Source organism: Mus caroli, unplaced genomic scaffold (assembly GCF_978045245.1).
Source record: "Mus caroli unplaced genomic scaffold, Mus_caroli_1 scaffold_9, whole genome shotgun sequence".
Lineage (NCBI taxonomy): Eukaryota > Metazoa > Chordata > Mammalia > Rodentia > Muridae > Mus > Mus caroli.
In genome coordinates, this window is record NW_028227264.1 from 121,715,509 (window position 1) to 121,736,265 (window position 20,757).

Below are 20,757 nucleotides of genomic sequence, written 5' to 3' on the forward strand. Positions count from 1 at the left end.
GAAAACTCCTTAGTAATATAGTATTTATTTGTGTTCATAATCTCTTTTAAAATTTTTCATTTTTAAGACTAGTTTCGTCTTTCACAGTCAAAATGATTGAGAGGTATCCTTCCAGTCCTCTATCTCTGCTTGCTCCTCCTGTCTGTCTGTCTCCCCCCTTTCTTGTCATTCAGGTTTGCCTGAGAAACGCTAAATGGTGGAGGATGACTTCCTGCTTCCATCCTGCAAGTCCTAGGCTGGAGCTGTGTGCCATTATGCCTGGGCTCTTCTGGCTTCTTAGGTTTCGTTTGGGCTATGTATTAGTCAGGGTTCTCTAGAGTCACAGAACTTATGGAATGTATCTCAATTGAGGGAATTTATTGAGATGACTTACAGTCCGTAGTCCAACTACCCCAACAATGGGCAGCTGTGGATGGGAAGTCCAAGCATTCTCAGTCCCACGAGGCTAGTCGTTTCAGCTGGTCCTCTATAGATGTAGGTTCCAACAGATGTGCTGGCAAGTAAACACATTCAGGTGAAGAAGAGCGAATCTTCCTTCTTACAATGTCCTTATGTAGGTCTCCAGCAGAAGGTGTGCCCCAGATTAAAGGTGTGTGCAACCATGCCTGGGTCTTGCTTTGTCCCAGGCTGACTTTGAACTCAGAGATCTCCTTGCCTTAGTTTCCTGGGATTAAAGGTGTGTACTACCTTGCCTGGGCCTAAGCTTTTCATGGCCACTATGCCTCAAGATATCCATGCCAAGATCTAGGTCAGACACTTATGTCTTCCAGCCTCAAGATCTGGATACAGGTGAGCTCTCCAATTCTGGATTATAGTTCATTCCAGATATAGTCAAGTTGACAACCAGGAATAGCCATTACAAGCAGCTGCTACTGCTGTTGCTGTTGCTGTTCTCCTCCTCCTCCTCTCCCCTCCCAACAATATTTGGGTTCATCGGTTTAACCCATTAGGCAATTATTAGCTTATATATTGGTTTTTATTATTTTGTTTCCCTTGTTCACCTGTTTGCTATTTTCTCCTAACGTCTTTAATTGGACAGTTGGTTGAACTTTTACCATTCTTCCTTCACCTTAAGGCCAAACTAGAGACCTACTGCTTCCTTGGTGGCACTGGTGGCATCTGAAAAGCGGTGATTTTGCTCTAATTTGAGTTTCTTTTTTGGTCCAAAATTAAAAATAGGAAAGATAGTATGTACTGTTTTAATTACCATATGGTCAGGGTGCTGTGGTCAGGTTTCTAATTTTGTCAGTGTGATTGATATTGTGTTTTATTTTCATCTCCCTGGTTAATAATGAAGATGGATAAGCTTTAAGTCTTGGCTCTTCTAGTTTTGTTTCAGTTTCCATGACGTTTAGAATTTGTGGCCTTTCACTTTAGAGTGGCAATGGAAGTTTTGTTACATTTAAAGAATAATTTGAGTGCTGACTAACTTTTTATAAAACAACTGAACCCTGTGTTTATGGACTTGTCTTAGGGTTTCAATTGCTGTGTTGAAACACCAGGACCAAAAAGCAAGCTGTGGAGAAAAGGGTTTATTTTACTCACAGTTCATCATCAAAAGCAGTGAGGGCAGTGTGGTGGTTTGGAGGAAAATGGTCCCCATAGATCTTGCACGCATCCAACTTGCCAGCAAGAACGATGCTGCAACAGGATCCTTCTGCACACGTTTATTGGGAGAGCTTGATTGTAGAGGCGAAGAGACCCCAAGCCCAGAACTGGTGCTGCTTATATAGGCCTAGGAGAGGCGTGTCTCACACCCGGATTGGTTGTGCATTCTACCTCATTTGCATGTTCCTCATCTGATTGGTTATTCTCTTTCAGTACCTCACAAAACCTCATTAACATACCTCATTTGCATGTCTCACATCTGATTAGTTAATTCTCTTAGTACTTTGCAGAGCCTCATTATCATGCCCGGGCCAGGCAGTGTTTTGGCGAAAAAACTTTACTGCATAAGTACACATTGGTTGTTTGCCCAAACTTATGTGTGGTGGCCAGCAGTAGCCTGTGCCACCCTGCAACGGCACATGTGGCTTCCCACACATAGACCCATGGGCAATGACACTATTAGGAGGTGTGGTCTTGTTGGAGGAAGCATGACACTGGGGGTGGGGGTGGGCCCTGAGGTTTCAGAAGCTCAAGCCAGGCCTAATGGCTTACTCTCCCTTCCTGCTGCCTGCTGATTCAGATATAGCACTTTCAACTCCTTCTCCTGGATCATGTCTACCTGTTAGCCACCATGCTTCCTGCCATGATGATAGTGGACTAAAACTCTGAACTGTAAGCCAGTCCCAATTAAACGCTTTCCTTTATGCGACTTGCTATGGTCATCATGTCTCTTCACAGCAATAGCACTCTAACTAAGACAGGAACTTGCACATGGCAGGAACTTGGAGTCAGGCACTGATGCAGAGGCCATGCTGGCTTGCTCCCCATGACTTGCTCTGCTTGTTTTTTTTTTTTTTTTTTCTTTTTTTACAGAACTCAGAATCATCAGCCCAGGGACATCACCATTCACAATGGGATGGACCCTCCCCCATCCATCACTAATTAAGAAAATATCTTACACCTGGATCTTAGGAAGGCATTTTTTTTTTCAGTTGCAGTACCTTCATCTGTCTATAGCTTATGCCATGTTGGGATTAGGTCACTAGCACAACTCACTCCTTGTCAACCTGACATGCAAACATATCACTCTGAAGCCACAACCTTTCCTTTCTTGTTCGTTCCCAAGATCTCGCCTTAAAAACACAAAGAACTTTAAAACTTGCACAGTCTTTATAAACCCAAACACAGTCGCATTTCAGTCCCCCTTAAAAAACATCCAGTCCCTTTAAAAATCCCAAATTCTTCGTAAAACTCCTGAATAATCTCCTTTAAAAATTTTAAGGTCTTTTGACTGTAAAATAAAGAATTAAGTATTTTCTTTCTTCAAGAGAGAAGAACCAGGACACAGTCACAATCTGAACAAAATCAAACCAAAGCCCCAACAGTGTAAATAACACGGTGTCCAGTGGCTGGGATCCACAATCTCCTGGCCTCTTCCAAAGGCCTTGGGTCACTTTTCCAGTTCCACTCTTTGCAGTAAACACAGTTTGTTTTTTAGTCCCCCATAGGTTCCACTCCACTGCTATTTCTGTTTTTTGGCAATTGTCCTATGGTCTTGGTTATCTCCAATATGCTGGGGCCTTCTGCTGCAACTGTGCTGGACTTTCACCAATAACCTGTCATGGGCTGTCTTAGTGCAAAACCTCCACTTCTCTGCATGACCCCTTCAGTCCTGGGCCTTCAACTGCCACTGGGGCTGCACCTTTACCAACTGCCTCCCCTGGCCTCTCACTGTGCCAAGCCTTGGCTGCTTTCCATAACCCCTTCATGACTTCAAAGCCAGTATCACTTGGGTGATGCGTGCACTACCAAATCCAGCTGCCAGTGCATGGGGCAACGTTGGATGCATCTGGAACACAACACTTGAGTTTTCATTCTTTGGAAACACTTCCCAGAAGATTTCACGTTAATGATGCTGGTCTCTTCTTAATCACCACTAATTGCTCAGCTCCAGCTAACCAGCATTAATTGTCCCAGTAACACAAAGATTTCATTTCAGTGGCGGTGGCCTCTTTGTTACTCACAACTGATTCTTCAACGCCAGCTGTTCAGATACCACAGATTGTCTTTGTTTCCCTCTGAAACTTCACTCCAGGCCTCCATCCTCTTCACTGCTGTCCACCCTCTCATTCCCAAGCCCCCAAAGCTGCCCACTGAGCTCTGAGCACTCAATGGCTTTTCCCACCCAAGGTTCCAAAGCCCTATAATCCCCCCAAAACAACACACTCGGGTCTGTCACAGAAATACCCCACAATCCTGGCACCAACTTGTCTTAGTTAGAGCTAAGTTAGTTATTGTTGCAATGAAACCCTGTGACCAAAAAGCAAGGTAAGGAGGAAAGGCTTATTTGGCTTACACTTCCACATTGTAGACCATCCCTGAAGGAAGTCAGGACAAGAACTCAGACAGGTCAGGATCCTGAAGGCAGGAGTTGATGCAGAAGCCATGGAGGGCGCTGCTTACTGGCTTGCTCATCATGGCTTGCTCAGCCTGCTTCCTTACAGAGCCCATAACCACTAATCCAGGGATGGCACCACCCACAATGGCTGGGACCTTTCTCATCAGTCAATTAAGAAAATGGATGTCCTCAACTGAAGTTTCCTTCTTTCAGAGGACTTGAGCTTGTGTCAAGTTGACACAAAACTATCCAGGACAGCCAGGGGACCTCAGGGATTCTCCTGCTCTGCCTTTCCAGCACTGGGACTATTGCATCCTGGGGACCCTTGGACCCTGAGTTTGTTTTGCAAGCACATTCCTGACTGAGCCATTTCTCCAGTCTGGAACTTCTGGTATTTTTTGGTAAGCTGTTTATTTTTATGCATATTGTATCTTTTTGTTTTTGACTTTTTTTAATGAATTTTCTTTATATTCTATGGTGATTTCTGAGAAACTCTGGCTGTCTTAGTAGCACAGTAACTTTTATAAATGCCAGTAGGAGTGGGCAGGCTTTTAAGTCTATGGCTCTTCAATAGCAAGTTAAAATTTAAGTCATATATTAAATCATATGTTTAAATCATGTATTAAATCATACATTTAAATTTAAATCATATATATATATATATATATTCATTCTCTTTATAAAAATAACTGGCATTTTGACCCAGGAGCAAGTAAATATTGATTTAGTACCATACATTCTATTTTCTGTGCACCATGGTGCTGAGTATACTAGTCTTCATGAACGTTTCTTCTATCCTCACAGGAGAATCTTATGTATTTGTCCTGTTGTTTGAGCATATCTGTGGCCATATAAAGTTCCTTGTATTTACATTTAAAACAGGATCATTGTGTGGCACTTCACCATTCTCTTTCCTTGGTTGCTGCGCACAGGACAGCTAAGGATGTGGTTCCACACAAATGGAAACTTACTCAAAACTTGATGAGGTTTATATTTGCAACTATGTTGTAGAGTTGTCAAGTGTGAGGACTTTGTAGGTAACAGTGGTTGTGCCTCGAGGAGAAGGTTGCATGTGTCTGTTCACTGCTGACTGCGTGATTACCATGAACAGGGATTCCCCTGCTGAAGAGCCATGGCCAAATGCTGTGATCAGAAAACAAAAACAAAAACACATAAACAAAAACAAAAACAAAAAACAAACCCTCACTTCTTGTAAGCCTCTAAAGGGTTTGCATTGTTTGCTAAGCCAGGATTGCTCAGATGATACAGCGATATTTGGAGCACCGACGGACAAGAGATTGCGAGTCACCGGATTTAGGAGTCAAACAAGAGGTGGTTTGTAAATGTCTTTCCAGGGTGTTCAAAGATTGCCCCAGAGCAAACCATTTTGTTTCCCAAAGTAGAATTCAGCGGTATTACCAAAAGATGGAGTTACAGGGCTCTCAAGGACAATGTTCAGTAATTGAGTTGCGTCTTTATTTAGAGGACAATTGGAATCTGGCAGATGTTCTTAAACACATGCGCCTGCAAAGAATAGGTATTTGCCCCGCCCCATCCTGGTCCTCATCCCTTGTTTTAGCCATGCGCAGTAAGTCTGAGCAAACAGAGCTCCTTATCAAATGAACCTTGTCAAAATGACAGCGTGTGCTGCCGTCCCAGTACTGGTAACAGCAGACGGTTAGTGCAGCAGTGTCCGGTAGATGACTCTTGGTGCCTGAAGGCTACCATGGGCAGTTGTTGGTTAATGGGCACTGGCAGAGATTATCCCACTAATAGGTCTCGCGCTGAGTAAGATGGTAACATAGTTAACCTGGAGAAAGAACTCAATCTTTGTAATAGATGTATGGTCTTTTCTTTGACACTGTAGCTTCTTAGCATAGTGAGAAAAAGAAAGGTAGTAGAAACAAATTGCCCAACGTTTGCAAACAGTACTGCCAAGATGTTATTCCTATTGGGCAGATGGGAATCGCGCTTAACCATAGTGAACAGGAGAGGGCGCTGCAGGCAAGCTTTTAAATGTCTGAACACTGCTTTTGCACTAGAGATCTCTGATAGGTTCTAACAAACGATCACATTCTTCAAAAAAAAAAAAAATCACAAAAGATGGGTCTGTATCTGTGAATTTGTGATGTTTGCTTGCTTTTTTAAAAAGAACGTTATAAATAGATATATTCTCATAAATGTGGCCACTCTTATGAGCAAGCTGTTTGCAGGTCACTTCAGTTGAGGGTCCAAATGGGATAAAAGTGATAGACTAGAAAGATTTATCGGGGTTGGCACCATGGGCTGTGTGCCGAGGCTTGCCCATCTCCTCCTTGCTGTTCTTGCTAAATGATCTCTTGCTATTTACCCCCTCCTTCCCCGTGCTTGGCTGTGGTAAAGTCTTTCACGCACTATACCTGGCTAAAACTCAGGAACATACCACTGCTTCTAGTTCTGGGAAATGTCTACACTGACATTGCCCTGCCACAGTGACATGGATGCTACTAACATGCCAAAGGTCGAGTGTCACTGTCTGTTCTGCTGATAGAGTTGATTGTATGATGTGTCGTCCCGCTGCTGTTTAAAACAGCTTTATTTTTCCCACCAGTTCGCTTTTCATAACAAACCAAACTCCTTAGTCTTGTTTTGATCAAGCCTCAAAATGTGCCTGGTCTTGCCTGTAATGCAGAGAAAAGGTGTTTTCCAATCAAGCGTGGATATGAAAAGCGTTAGGGCAGGTATAGTGTTGTTCTTTGTGGAAGGCAGAGATGGAGGGGGCCTGTGTTGATCCGAGCTCTGATGTGGTTGGAGCTTGCTCATGGAGGTCAAGCTGACTGTTGTCACTAGCAGTTCATTTCCATAAAAGTCTCTGCCCTTTTAGTATCCGAACAGCGCTGTGCTGTTCTGCACTCAGACTCTGTGGATCTGGGGGAGTCCAACCTTGAAGTCTAAAAGCAATAGTCATTTTTGTGATGGGTATAGAAAGCTCTCACACAGACGGGGTAGGCCCTTGGGAACCTTGGCCACTAATTTACTTTCACACCTCACTGGGCTAGGAGTCACCTTCCTCTTGTCGGACATTTATTTATTTTTTGGCTTGCTACTTTAAAAGACGAAAAAACTGTTTGTTTCAATGAAACTTCCTAGAAATGTCCCAAGGTTGATGATGACAGCTTGCTTCCCAAGTGAGTATCCTGGGGCTTCTGACTAAGCTCCCGTGTCATTAATCAACCTCTAGACTTCTGGAATAGTTCTACCATTTCACAGTGGGCAGGATGTTTCATTTGTGATCCCTACCGATATGTTGCAGATGTTTGACACTCCCAGATCATATGGTTTATCTTGATCCCCCACATCTTCTACTCCTGTGGAAATATCTCCAGTTCTTTGAATTGTACCTCACATGACACAAGGTCACATCATTCCTTTATATTTTCAGGAAGAGCCCCTGTGAACTACAACCCATCTTATTCCTATAGCCTGGCAATGTAAGTTGACAGAGAAAATAAGGTCTTCATCTTGCTGTGTAGGAAATAACTTAAGTCAATGAAAACATGCATGGAATCTGTGTGCTGAAATACAATGAGAACAAAATGAGATGGAGAGACCTACATTGCTGGAGACAGACATTCATCAAGAAACATGTACTTGAGACAACAGCTATTCTCTCTCTCTCTCTCTCTCTCTCTCTCTCTCTCTCTCTCTCTCTCTCTCTCTCTCTCATTTTTTTTCCTCGAGACAGGGTTTCTCTGTATAGCTCTGGCTGTCCTGGAAATCACTCTGTAGACCAGGCTGGCCTTGAACTCAGAGATCCACCTGCCTCTGCCTCCCAAGTGCTGGGATTAAAGGCATGCGCCACCACACCCAACTCTCTCTCTCTCATTTGTAAATTAAGTAATTAATTTATTTTTTTACACTCCATATTTTATTCCCCCCCCCATCCACCCTCTGACTGCTCCACATAACATACCTTCTGTCCACCCCACTGTCTCTACGGGGATGTCCCCACCCCCCACCCCACCAGACCTCTAAACTCCCCGGGGCCTCCAGTCTCTTGAGGGTTAGGTGCATCTTCTCTGACTGAACCCAGACCCTGCAGTCCTTTGCTGGATATGTGTTGGGGGGGCTCATATAAACTGGTATATGCTGCCTAATTGATGATCCAGTGTCTGAGAGATCTTGGGGATCCAGGTTAATTGAGATTGCTGGTCCTTCTACAGGGACGCCCTCCTTGGCTTTGCCTTTTATACCCAAAGCACATCCCATTTTACTAAAGAATAGCTGATGTCTATGGCCCTGAGAGATGATGCTGTGAACTGCAGAAGAGAGGATCTTTGCTGAGACTGGGGGAGCCTTGTTATCCCTCACAGTTCATCACAGGAGAAAAGAATGAGGAAAACCATTTTTTTTTGAGTGTGCTGTATCTGAATGTATTTTGTCCAAATGAACACCAGTCTTATATAAAACAGAAAACAAAGTAGTAGGGTGTCACAGCAGGCAAAGTACATTGAAGCATCTGACACAAAACAGAGGAATGACTTCAAAGGACTGACAGGAACCAGGTAATGTTTACAGTAAAGATAAAACAGCCCTGCCTAGAATCAGCTAATGACAGGTAAGGATTTCACACTCTAGTCACAATTTGTGCTATTCCTTTGAGCCTTGTGAAATCTAGTACCAGGGGGTTCTGCTCTAGCAGACCTTCTCATGAATAATGCAATATCACACCCCCCCATTGAGGAAAACCATTTTATTATTATGGTATGTTCTGTTGTGGGACGTTTTGATAACCTTCTATTCACATGAGGATTGTGGGGTCTTCAGAATTTGTTTGGGCTGTGTATCAGTGTCAAAGATAGAGACATTGTTGAGTGGCAACTTTGTATCTAGTTCTGTTTTCTGCCAGGCCACCATCCCATTCATGCGTAAACCTGAGTCATCAAAAAACCTTACAAACACTTGAGCTATTTCATACAATATTAGACTTTGAAACTTTAGGTGATACTTTAGAAAAATCATATGTGACGATTTTTAGAAAAAACAGAACAAAACAAAACAAAACCCTGGATTAATATTACTTCCCCCCTGGGATGCTTCTATGGAAGTCTGCTGGCACTCCCATGTCCAGAGTGAAGTCAAGTTAGGGAGGAGATGAAGGGGATTGTCGTTCTAGACTTCTTGTGGAATCTTTGACCATCCCAGTAGTTTGAGAATTACAGTTTTTTTTTAATGTTGTTTGCCTTTATTAAATTAGTACAATTTGCTCAGATCGCTCCTATTACTTGCCTCTGCTTACTGAACAGGATAATGTCAAAACCTGTATCTTTGAATATCAGTTCTGAATATATATTGTGGTCCATGCTTTTGAACTCATCAAGTCAGTTGGTGCTGAAGTGCAGCATGACATAAAGCCTTGAAAACTTGAAGCATGTTTGTGTTGTCTCTAAACTCGCTTTTCTAGATTGTGATCCATGCTTTTGAACTCAAGTCAGTAGGTGCTGAAGTGCAGCGTGACATAAAGCCTTGAAAACTTGAAGCATGTTTGTGTTGTCTCTAAACTTGCTTTTCTTGATTAAAATTGTTTGTGTCCCAAGGGTAATATAAATTTTCTTACAGCTATTTATATGTTTGAACTTGAGGCCATAGATATTTATTTTAACAGAAACAAGAGGCATTAAATAGATACAGAAATCTTTATAAAGCCCTGAGTAAAAAAAAAGGTCTTTGATTATATTGTGACTTTTAAAACATCAGGAAATGGGATATGGAAATGTAGGTAAGAACCCATGTATTCTTGCAGAGAATCCGAGTTGGCCTCTTAGCACCCACAGCCCTCTATAGCTATAGTTACAGGGGACCTGCCACCATATACAAAATCAAATACAAAATAGACATTAAAAAAAAAAACCTGGGAAAAAGGGAATCTGGGAATGATTTATGAAGTCTTGGCAGGCTTGTGAGTTTATGAGAGCAAACTTACTGGATTCTTATTTTATGACTGCATATTGCTTTTGCCCCAAATGGAAAGGTCTAAAGTGTTTGTTTATATTGAATCTGTAGAGACGAAGGCAGTTGCAAAGGGTGGTTTGGGGATTACAGGAGTGACTCTAGTGGAGGGGATCCAGGCAGAAAAGGTGTAAGAAAACTTGGGAGATAAGGAAAACATAGAACATTCCTGGAAGGGAAGGAAGCACTTGGGAGCTTCCTGACAGTGTAGCTGAAGTTGAGGTGTGAAAGATGAAAGTAACGCGGGGTTCTTTTAGAATGTCCATCAGGACTCATTGGGGGACACAGAAACCGACTGTGAAGGTGAGACTCGTCTCTGTCTGCTTGTGTATTTTAACACTCAGTTCCCTGGTGTTGGTGCTGTCTGGAAGTTTCCGGAAGTGAACTCATTTAGGAGGAAGTATGTCACCGGGCGTTGGGCTTTGTGACTTGATAATGTCACTCTACTTCCTGCTTCTCTTCCCTGCTTCCTGTGTGCAAGGCTGAGATATGATCTCTCAGCAGCCTGCTCCTGCCGACATCTTCTCTGCCACTGCAGACATCTTGCCTTCTGGAACTGAAAGGCAAATTAAACTTCTTAAGTTGCCTCTGGTCCTAGAACTTTATTGCAGCAACAAAAAAGTAGCGAATATACCATGTAATGAAAGTGGTTGGAAAGTTAATAAAGAGAACTTGATATAATGTGTTTAGAAGGATTGGTGGGTAATTTATTATTTCTGGCACACAGGCCTTTACCATGGTAGAAAGAAATGACTTTATTCTGTTGGCAACTCCACATTTGCACAAGAAGACCAGAAAAACTGCTGCTGCTGGTTCATCCTTTATCTCTATTGGCAAGCCCTAGGCAGGTGGTCTGAGGTCTCTCGGCTACAGCTTGATTACACGTTCTAAGACGCTGTAACCCACATGTTCTTACAGTTCATTGTAAGCAAGCATGCCTATGCCCCGGGGCCATTAGCTCTTATTGTCTCTTGCTCTCATGAGTTTCTGCAACCCTGCAGTCTCTGCAGATGATTATTCCTGGTGGCTCGGGGAGAGGAGTGAGGTACCCTCTCAAGTGTTCTTATAAGTCAGCTATGGCAGTCTCCCACGGTCTCTGCTTACCAAGCTGCCTTGAGACCATTTCTCTTGCCCATGTCTATCCAGAAAATGATAGCTTCTAGGCCTTCTGGGGCTCTCTACACACCACACCCTGGGAGAGTGGTCTCTGCCAGCTCTGATCAGTGTCTTCTCGACAGAGCACCAGCCTTGCTCTCCTTAGTATCAATATCAGTGTTGCGTGAAGCCATTCATGAATCAGTATCTATTCCCTGACAACTTTTGTTTTCCTTTCCTAGCTTCCTGCTGTTAAAGCAAAAATTAGGCCCTTGCCTAGCAACTCATGGAAATAGAATATTTCCAATAAAAATGACCTCTTCAACACAATTGAGCATGTGAGTGTATGTGTGTGTGTGTATATATATATATATATATATATAAAACTTGTAAAGAATTATTCAGAAATTCATTTTATTTATATGTATATATCTGCATTTATATATACATATAAATTTTGTGCGGGAATTGTTGTAAAGAATTATTTAGAATTTCATTTTATTTTTATTTATACGTATGCATCTGTGTTTATATGCACACGTGCGCAGGAACTGTTGTAAGCCAGAAGAAATGTCGGACCTTGTGGAGTTGGACTTACAGCAGTTGTGAGCTGCCTAATGTGCATGCTGGGAATTAACTCCGGTCCTCTGCAAGAGCAGTGAGTGTTGTTAACCACCAAACCATCTCAGTAGCCCTAAAGATTATTTCTAAATCAGCATTTCTAGCTATGACTACAGTAGTTCAGAAGGTCAAAGCCATCTGTCTGATGTTTATGCCTTTCATGGGCCCCTTACGGCACATGGCACACAGCGGATTTATAATCTAACACTTCCCAGACATCTGTAGCACTCACCCTCTGTGATTAATGCCCTGCTTACCCCTCCACTTCCTCATCTCCTCAGAGATGCCAGAGAGACATAAATATCAGATCTTTGCTTGTAGTTTCTGCAGTGGCCTGATGTAGCTCGGGTTGGTCTTGAACTTGTGATCTTCCTGTTTCAGTCTTCTGAGTGTGGGATTATAGACAAATCCCACTATTCCCTGCTAGCAAGAGTCTTGGCCACAGGTGTAAATGCATATCCATTTTTTATCTAACTGCTGAGTAATACAAACTTTGAAATAGTTCAGTTTTTTTGAGCTCACTTTTTACTCTTTACCCCAGGCTCACTTGACCCTAATCTTGATTTCCAGGCTGGGCTCTGCTTGATTTTGCTACTGAAACCTTAAATCAAGTTGTAGTTAAAGTTTCTATGTGATCACAGCGCTCCCCTTCTGTGATGCTTCACTTTCCTGCTACCTGCCGTTGACAGTTATCGAAAGATACAAATGGAAAAGTCTAGAAGGAAGCAATCCGCAAAGTTTAGTTTTTACCACAGTAGATTGTTGTAATTTCTCTATGTTATTAATGGGGGTTGCAAATCTCTTATTGTGCCTAGCTTATAAACTTTATCAGGAGTATTTATATCTAGGCTAAAACAGAATATAAGTATTGTCTCTAATTTCAGCCATGTACTTGGGGGAATGTATTAGAATATTTCCTCTCATGAGATCAGCATCACTATACAATATATAGAAGAAGGCACATGGCATGGTGGGGGTGACAAACTCAAATAAAATTAAAGAGATGGAACGGGTAACGGTGCATTGGAGGGGCAGAAACAGGAACCAGTGGGAGATCATGACACGGGAGAGCCATGCTCTGAGGCAGACAGCTGAAGTACCAGCAGGTTTGACTGGGTGGAGGTGACACTGGCAACACTTGGTGTTGTCATGCCAGTTTTCCAGGCAAGAACCTTCTCCACTTTTTCCAGGTCTGTCGACATTCTTTTTTTAGCACCTTTAACAAGCAGTTCCTTTGCATTAATTATCTTTAATGTCCCCCCTCCCCTCGAATCAGTGTGGTATACCCATCTATTAATGCTTGGGCTCTGACCTGGTTAACGAAAGCCCATTGATCCACGTGCCTTTTGCTCAGCGTTATTTAAAAGGTGAAATCTCAAGGAGCTGGTTTTACTATTCTCAGAAGATCTCACAGGAAACAGCCTCTACCTCCTTGGCCAGTTTCTTGGGGGTGTGGAGAAGCTTGTTAAAACTGAGTGACTGGAAACGCTTCCTGCTCACGTGTCTTCTGTCATACCATTAAGTTCATTCCAGTTCCGCAGTCACTCCCAGCCACAGAGAAGTAGAGTTCACGTCATCCCGAGAGCCGTGAAGCGGATGGAGGATACGGAAACACTACACCCTCTAACATAAGCTGTGAGCATCTATCTGTGGGTTTTACTGTGGGGTCTTTTGGAGCCCATCCCCAGCTGATGTCAATAGAGGACAACGCAAGCTTCACTATGGCCTGCTAGGTGCCATTTTCTCATCGAACCCTTGGATTGAATCCTAGAGATTTAAATTCTCTGATGCAGTCTTCAGCTGGTATAACATATATGTCACATGTATTATATTGACACTTACTGTCCGGGCACACTGTCGGCTTTCAGATTCCTCCAGGACAGGGGGCCAGTTTTACCTTTAGAGACATAGATAGGGCAAAGAACAGAGGAAAAAGACATAGCTTCAGAGACCTGTCTGCTTAGGTTCGAATCCAGGGTTAACCACTTTCTACATCGCTGATCTTAAATTTCCAGTTTTATTATCTATGAAATGGTGACTTGAGCAACCATCAGTGTAAGCTTAAATAAATACATATGATTGGGGCAAATGCAAGTTTTATGCACCTATAGTTTAAGCAATTTTTGCAGATTTTTTTTTTTTAAAATAAAAAGGAATGGACAAATATAAAAGCTAAAAGATCTAGAAAAATACTGTAAGTAATGAGTCAAATGTGCCTCTCGAGTACTTTTGGCAGACATTATTTGATTGAGTTTCTATTAAAAAGGCTGCATAATATTATAATATTATCTGTAGAGATAATAGGATAATCCTTTTTTTGTCATACATTCTTGGAACTTTTATTTTATTTTTAATTGTTTAAAAATACTAGTTTTTTTTTTTTTTTGTCATAGCTCCACTCCCATTGGTCAAAACAAGTGTCCAACTAGCTTCGATTCAAAGGGAAAGAAAATGCATAAATGCATGTCCCCTGTTGGTGAGGAGGCACTGTACATGCTGTCAGTAATCTCTGGGGATGATTTCCCGCATCTGCTCTGTGCTCACCTTTTCAGGGTTTCCCCATTCATACATTGAAATATCCCAAACTCATCACCCCCGTGAAAGTGTCACACTGTTAGAGGCTGTTAGAGATTGTTGCCAAAGCCCAGGGTCCTGATGTGTGTGAAGGAAGTGCTGACGTACATGCCTTTCGCTATCCACAGACCCTGGGAAGAGTAGAAGCGATATGAAAGACCAGGCAGGACAGACATAACGCAGGCAGGCTGACACCAGCAAAAATCCCCAGATGTTAGTGAGGCTCTCTTAGACTGTGCAGTCCTAACTTTCAGTGTTCCTAGTGATCCTTGGGGTCCCCAGAGAAGAGCAGCCTCCGTGGATCGCAGCGTTATCAGTTATAATGAAGCTGTTATTTTAAGCTGTGCGGTTTGGGCACAGCAACTGTGCAGCGGTAGCCACGGAAACGCCATTGTGCTCCATTCGCCTTTATTTTCTGCTCTTTTACCCCTCAAGGCTTCAACTTAGACTTCCCGGAGAGCCCGAAATTGGATTTCCATTCCTCCACCCCATCTCTCTTTTTTAGCTCCCCAAATTTCAATCTCTGCATTTGTCTAGGTGGCTAAAATCTTGAAGTGTTTCAATAGAGACAAGTAAGGTCACCGCATTAAAGATGGAGAAGCTCATCTACAAGATGTCACGTCCTGGCATGGGGTTCCAAGGACTCGACCTGATTGAAGCTGACAAGGGAGTGCAAAAGGGATCAATACATGATCGCACAGAAAAGCTGGGATCCAGTGGACTGGGCTCTCTGATAGAGAATCTCTGGGACCCTTGATGGTCAGCATGCGATGTCCAGTTGAACGGGAAATCAGGGTTAACGTGTACAGCTGAAGAAGGAGGTAGATTGTTACATACAGATAAAGAGGCAGGGTTTCTGCCTCTGTAGGGGAATAGTCTTCAGACTGTACATATCTGCGGGGGAAAAAGATATGGTAGACACAGCACACAAAATCGACATCCTCACATGGACCCAGGGAAGGTTTGTTATACATCAGTGTCTCACCCTTCTGTGGGGAGGCTGTGCCATTAACCCCGGGGGGCTGAAGCACTGGGGGTCCTTGACATGGCCATGCTCATGTGCTCAGCACTCAATCATTAGGAACTCAGTCCACTCAGGGCCTTCTCTGCTCCCCACAACAAAATTCCAGATATTGAGTCCATAAAGAGCCAGGTTGTCTGAGTAGGAAGGAAGCAGTGCTCAGCCTGAGGGCTGTAGATGCCACTCAGTGGTAGAAGGTCTTCCTAGCATCCATGATGCTCTGGATTTAACCCCAGCAAAGTAGCAATAAAGGCAAAAGTAGAATGTTAAAGAGTTTGAGAGTGAAAGGAAGGGGAGATATGGGAGTGCAGAAAGGGGTAGAAGGAGGCAAAAGGCCTAACTAAGATTGCACACACATATGCACACACCCACACATGCATGTACACATGCATACCCACATGTGCACATGTACACATGTATGCACATTAACACATTCATGCATGCATCCATGCCTGTACACATACATGTGCATGTGCACACACACTGACACACACATATGTCCACACAGGCACATCTAGCTATCTCTAGTTGTATGTCTCTCTATGTCCTTCTTTCCCAGACCAGACCTGAAGTCACTCCAGGGAGATTTATGGAATGTAAACCCAAGCTGTCTCAAAAGCCAAAATACTAACAGGGGTGATGATTGAAGGACAAGGGGTGGACATCAAAGTTGTAAATAAAAAATTTGGCTTTTTTTTTTTTTTTTTGGTGGAGAAACAGCTTCTAACCAAGTCTCCATACCATGTCCTCATTTCACTGGTCTCAGATAAAATATTATATCAAATACAACAAAAAAATTACTGTAGTGTGGAATCAAGAGGAGAAGGTGTTTGTTAAAAGTTCTGTAGGAGACTGCCCGGCAAGTATGGCCTATGAAGTGGTTATGATCTCGTATTTATATATTACCATTTCCACAAGCTCCTTAAGTGGCTTGTCTCACATGTTCCTGTCTGGCAAAAGCAAAAGTGACCGTGAGTAAATTAATCACCATGTGCTTTTAGAGAGAAGGCATTTAAAGAGGCAGTATATTTCCATCATCTTTAACTTGACCAAAGCAAGCAGTATGCAATGGATTTCTGCTAGAACATGGTAGAATTATCATGCACATTCAAGATACCTTTATGGGAGTTACAGGATATGGCTCAGTGACAGGGTGTTTATATATCACGTATAATCACGTATTGATTCCCAGAACTGTAAAACTGAAAAAGAAAACCATTTAAATCCACAAAAACATATTCTATGGGATGAAAAAAGGTATTAGTTATGCTCTTCCAATAAGGATGACAGACCAGCTCTATGGTAGCATACTGTGCTGTTACTGTTTGCTCTCATACACGGTGTGTTAATGACTTTTCTACTGCTGTGATAAAACACCATGGGAATGCAACTTGGGAAGGGAAGAAGTATTTCACCCGACAGCTCATGATCCATCCCTGAGGGAAGTCGGAGCAGGCACTCAAGCACGAACTGAAGCAGAATGCTGCTTCCTGGCTATCTCCCCTCGAATTGTCCAGCCTGCTTTCTTCTATAACCCAGGATCACGAGTCCAAGAGTGGTACTGCTCACAGCAGCCTGGGCCCTCCCACATCATTATTAATGAAGACAATGCCTCTCAGCCCTGCGTACAGACCAGTCTAAGGAGGATAATTCTCAGCTGAAGTTCCATCCTCTCTTATGATGCTGTTCTGGGTCAAGTTGACAAAAACCTAACTAACATATGTAGTTCTGACTTACTGGTGGCTCAAATTAATGCAGCTTGGATGTTATCATGGAGCAAAAATAATATGTATGTGAAAAAAAAAGAGAAGACCTACTATGAATTGTGAAGTTTGATCTTCTTTTCAGCGTAGTAGTATGTCGAGATTCCAGATAGGGGTAGTTCTAGCTAGCAATGCCACCTCAGTTTTAATATTGTTAAGCTGTGAGGTATATTAATAAACTTTACATTTAAAATATTTTTTGGCTTAGGTTTGACTTATTGAGATATATCCCCCTTGTACTGGCTGGTTTTGTGTGTCAACTTGACACAGGCTGGAGTTATCACAGAGAAAGGAGCTTCCATTGAGGAAATGCCTCCATGAGATCCAGCTGTAAGGCATTTTCTCAATTAGTGATCAAGAGTGGGAGGGTCCTTTGTGGGTGGTGCCATCCCTGGGCTGGCAGTCTTGGGTTCTATAAGAAAGCAAGCTGAGCAAGGCAGAGGATGCAAGCCAGCAAGTAACATCCCTCCATGGCCTCTGCATCACTTCCTGCTTCCTGACCTGCTTGAGTTCCAGTCCTGACTTCCTTTGGTGATGAACAGCAATGTGGAAGTGTAAGCTGAAGAAACCCTTTCCTCCCCAGCTTGCTTCTTGGTCATGATGTTTCTGCAGAAATAGAAACCCTGACTAAGACACCTGTTGTATATCTAGAAGCATGTGTAATGACTAGCCCCAGCATGGCAGAGATGGGAAACCAAGTTGCTCTTAAATCATTCCACAAAAGGCTCCTTACGGGGTATAGAAGGAGCAGGGACCTCACCAGGAAAAGTAACTTGTTGTTTGTCACATTGTAAACCTCAAGAGTGTGAACTGAAAAATCCTGTTTCTTGCTGTGGTGTGGCTCAGTCCTAGCTCACACCTTTAATTCAAGAGCTTTCGGCAAACAGAACTGAATAAAGTCAACTATAGTTCAAGAGGTGGAGTGAGCAACCAATTGACAGGGAGTGGGCAAAAGTAGAGAGAGAGGAGGGACACTGAGTTGAAGATTATTTAAGATGGCGTGGAGAAGGAGGGAGGGCTTTCCCCTCTGGGATGTTGGTGGAGTAGGAAGGTCACCTAGGTGCTTTATCAGCATCTCTGAGCTAGCAGATTTTTACCCCAGCATCTGGCTCCTGGGTCTTCATTGGTAAAAAATCAAATGCTTGGAATTTTGTTTTCAAACAAAGCAACAGTAACTTTAAGGGATGGAGAGACAGCTCAGTGGTTTAACAATATGGGATGCTCTTGCAGAGGATCTGGGTCCAGTTCCTTCATACCCATGTTCTGGCTTTCAACCATCATAATTCTAGTCCCAGGGAACCATCTATAACTCCAGTTCCAGGGGAACCATTCATAATTCCAGTTCCAGGGTATCCAATGCCTTCTGGGTACCAGGCACCTACATGGTGCTCATACATACACACAGGCAAAACACTCATACTCACAGAGTAAAATAAATCTAAAAAGAAAGTGGCCTCAATTCAGAAAGGTAACCCATGTGACAATCTCAGCGCATGTTTTATCATTCCATTTGCTGCATGGGACAGTTTCCTGGCTCCAGCCCTTCTGATGTGGCTTAAAGTTTGCTCTACCAAGGTCTCATTTTGCAGGGATCTGTTTCTGTAGAAACCAGTTTTGTTGTGATAATGCTACATAACAAGCAGTCTAAATGTATTTGCTGCCTATGCTGTTTGGTTCTGGTAGGCTACAGATGAGACTCAGGCTAAAGACAGAGAAAGTTAGCTTGTGCTTTCTCTATTCAGAATTCTGTCTTGCTGAGAGTAGTGCCCCCATTTGCGAATGTTGCTCGTTTGTATCCTTTTGCTTTTGGGACAGGGTCTTACTGTGTAGCCAGTACTAACTTGGAATTTATTATGTAGCATAGGCTGGCCTTGAATTTGTGGCAATCCTTCTGTCTCAGCTTCCAAGTGCTGAGATTATAGGTGACAACTCAGTGACTGAGGTGGATTTTCAGGGTGATTTTGGGCTGCTATTCATGTCTCAAGTGGGCTTATAGAAATTTATTTTTAAGTTCTTTACCAGCAGGCAAATAGTAGTGTAAATGTATAGAAGAGTTATCTTTTTAAAATTATAAAGTACCAATAAGTAACATGTTAGGATATGACCTTCCAGAAGAAATGCTTCAACCCCATGATTTCCCTAGGGCAGTTATTCCTCTCATCTATAAAAGGGGTTGGAGTTCTGGTTTCTACTACTGTAGAATATACCAAGCATACCAGGTCATTCCTTTCACTTTCAAGAATGCCCAGTCAGTTTGTTACCTGGGTTTCTTTTAGATTCATGAGCACACTCCAGTAGAAGGTATATTAGGGCTTTGATCTCTGCCCAGGAAAGAAATGTGGGCAGTATTAGAAGGAGAGATTGAAGCCGACTGGCAGGGAATGCAGCTTCCCTGGGTATGGTGACAATGGAGATGGGTATTTCATCCGCAGTTATAAAGAAGGCATTTGAAGTCACACTTGCTATTATTCCTAAAGAGGGCTGGGAACTAGCTCAGAGACACGTACAAAGACATTGCTATCCACATGCCTGAGTAATGTGAGTAGCAGTGCACATCAAGAGTTATGATGATTGGAACAATATAGTTAATATAGGAAAAAAACCATATAGTAAATAAAGAAGCCATCTCTATCTTTCTCAGTATTTTCCTCTGCGGGAAGAACAATGACCGATAATTAGTGGGAACACTCTACTCCACTAAGCCTCTTTGCTGAGAAAAATGCCGTCCCAAAAAACAAGTATGGAGAAGTCATTATTTTCATACAAACTGACATAAGCCTGTTGGACCTTTAGTTTTGAGATGAGAGTCTTCAGAGGTAGATGGTGTCTGCTTTTGACATTTGAAATTAATTTTATATTTGAATATCAAATTTTAATATTTGAATGTTAATATTGAATATTCCCACTTACTCCCTTCTCCCAGATCATCTGTTATGACAGGTTTGCATCAACAGACTGCTCTAGAGCTGCCCTGAGCCTGTTCTGAAGTCAGAGAAAGTCAGAGTCTCCATTTATTTGATTATTCCGGAAGTTTCATGTAGGGAAGGGTCATGTGGGAGCCAACGATGACTCTTAGGGTGGTAGGAATTGGTGTTCTTCCTTTGTGTGAGGTGACAAATACCAGTGTGAAGAAGAACCAAGCATTTGTTGTGTTTGGTCACGGCATCCTTAGTTACAGTGTTGGTAGTGTATTCTAATATACAATGTTCCTACAGATTGGTGTCTGTGTTGATCATACTCTCCTCATTTCATATCATGGGAAGTAGGTGTTAAAAATTCATGTGTCATATACATTGGTGAAGCATGAAGGCTATTCACATGTACACAGTGCAATAAATACTACCATGAATATCAAATAATAAAACTATTGATTTTTTTCCAGGAATATCCTGGTTCTTAAAAGACACTGATGGAGGTGTTCCAGAGGATACATGACATCAATGCCAATAATGATGGCGGTGTTCCAGATATCTATGGCTGACCCTGATGGCGGTGTTCCAGAGGACACATGACATCAAAGGTCAGTTGAAGGGAAAAGGCTGCACTGGAAAGATGGAGTCCTAACGAATGAGTTTCCATTTGTTATTTTTCTGTATAATCCCCCATCCTTCCTTGAGTGTCAAGAAAGTATCTACAATCAAATGTAAAATTTTACCACTAAGGATATATCATAGTCTGGATGCCATGCT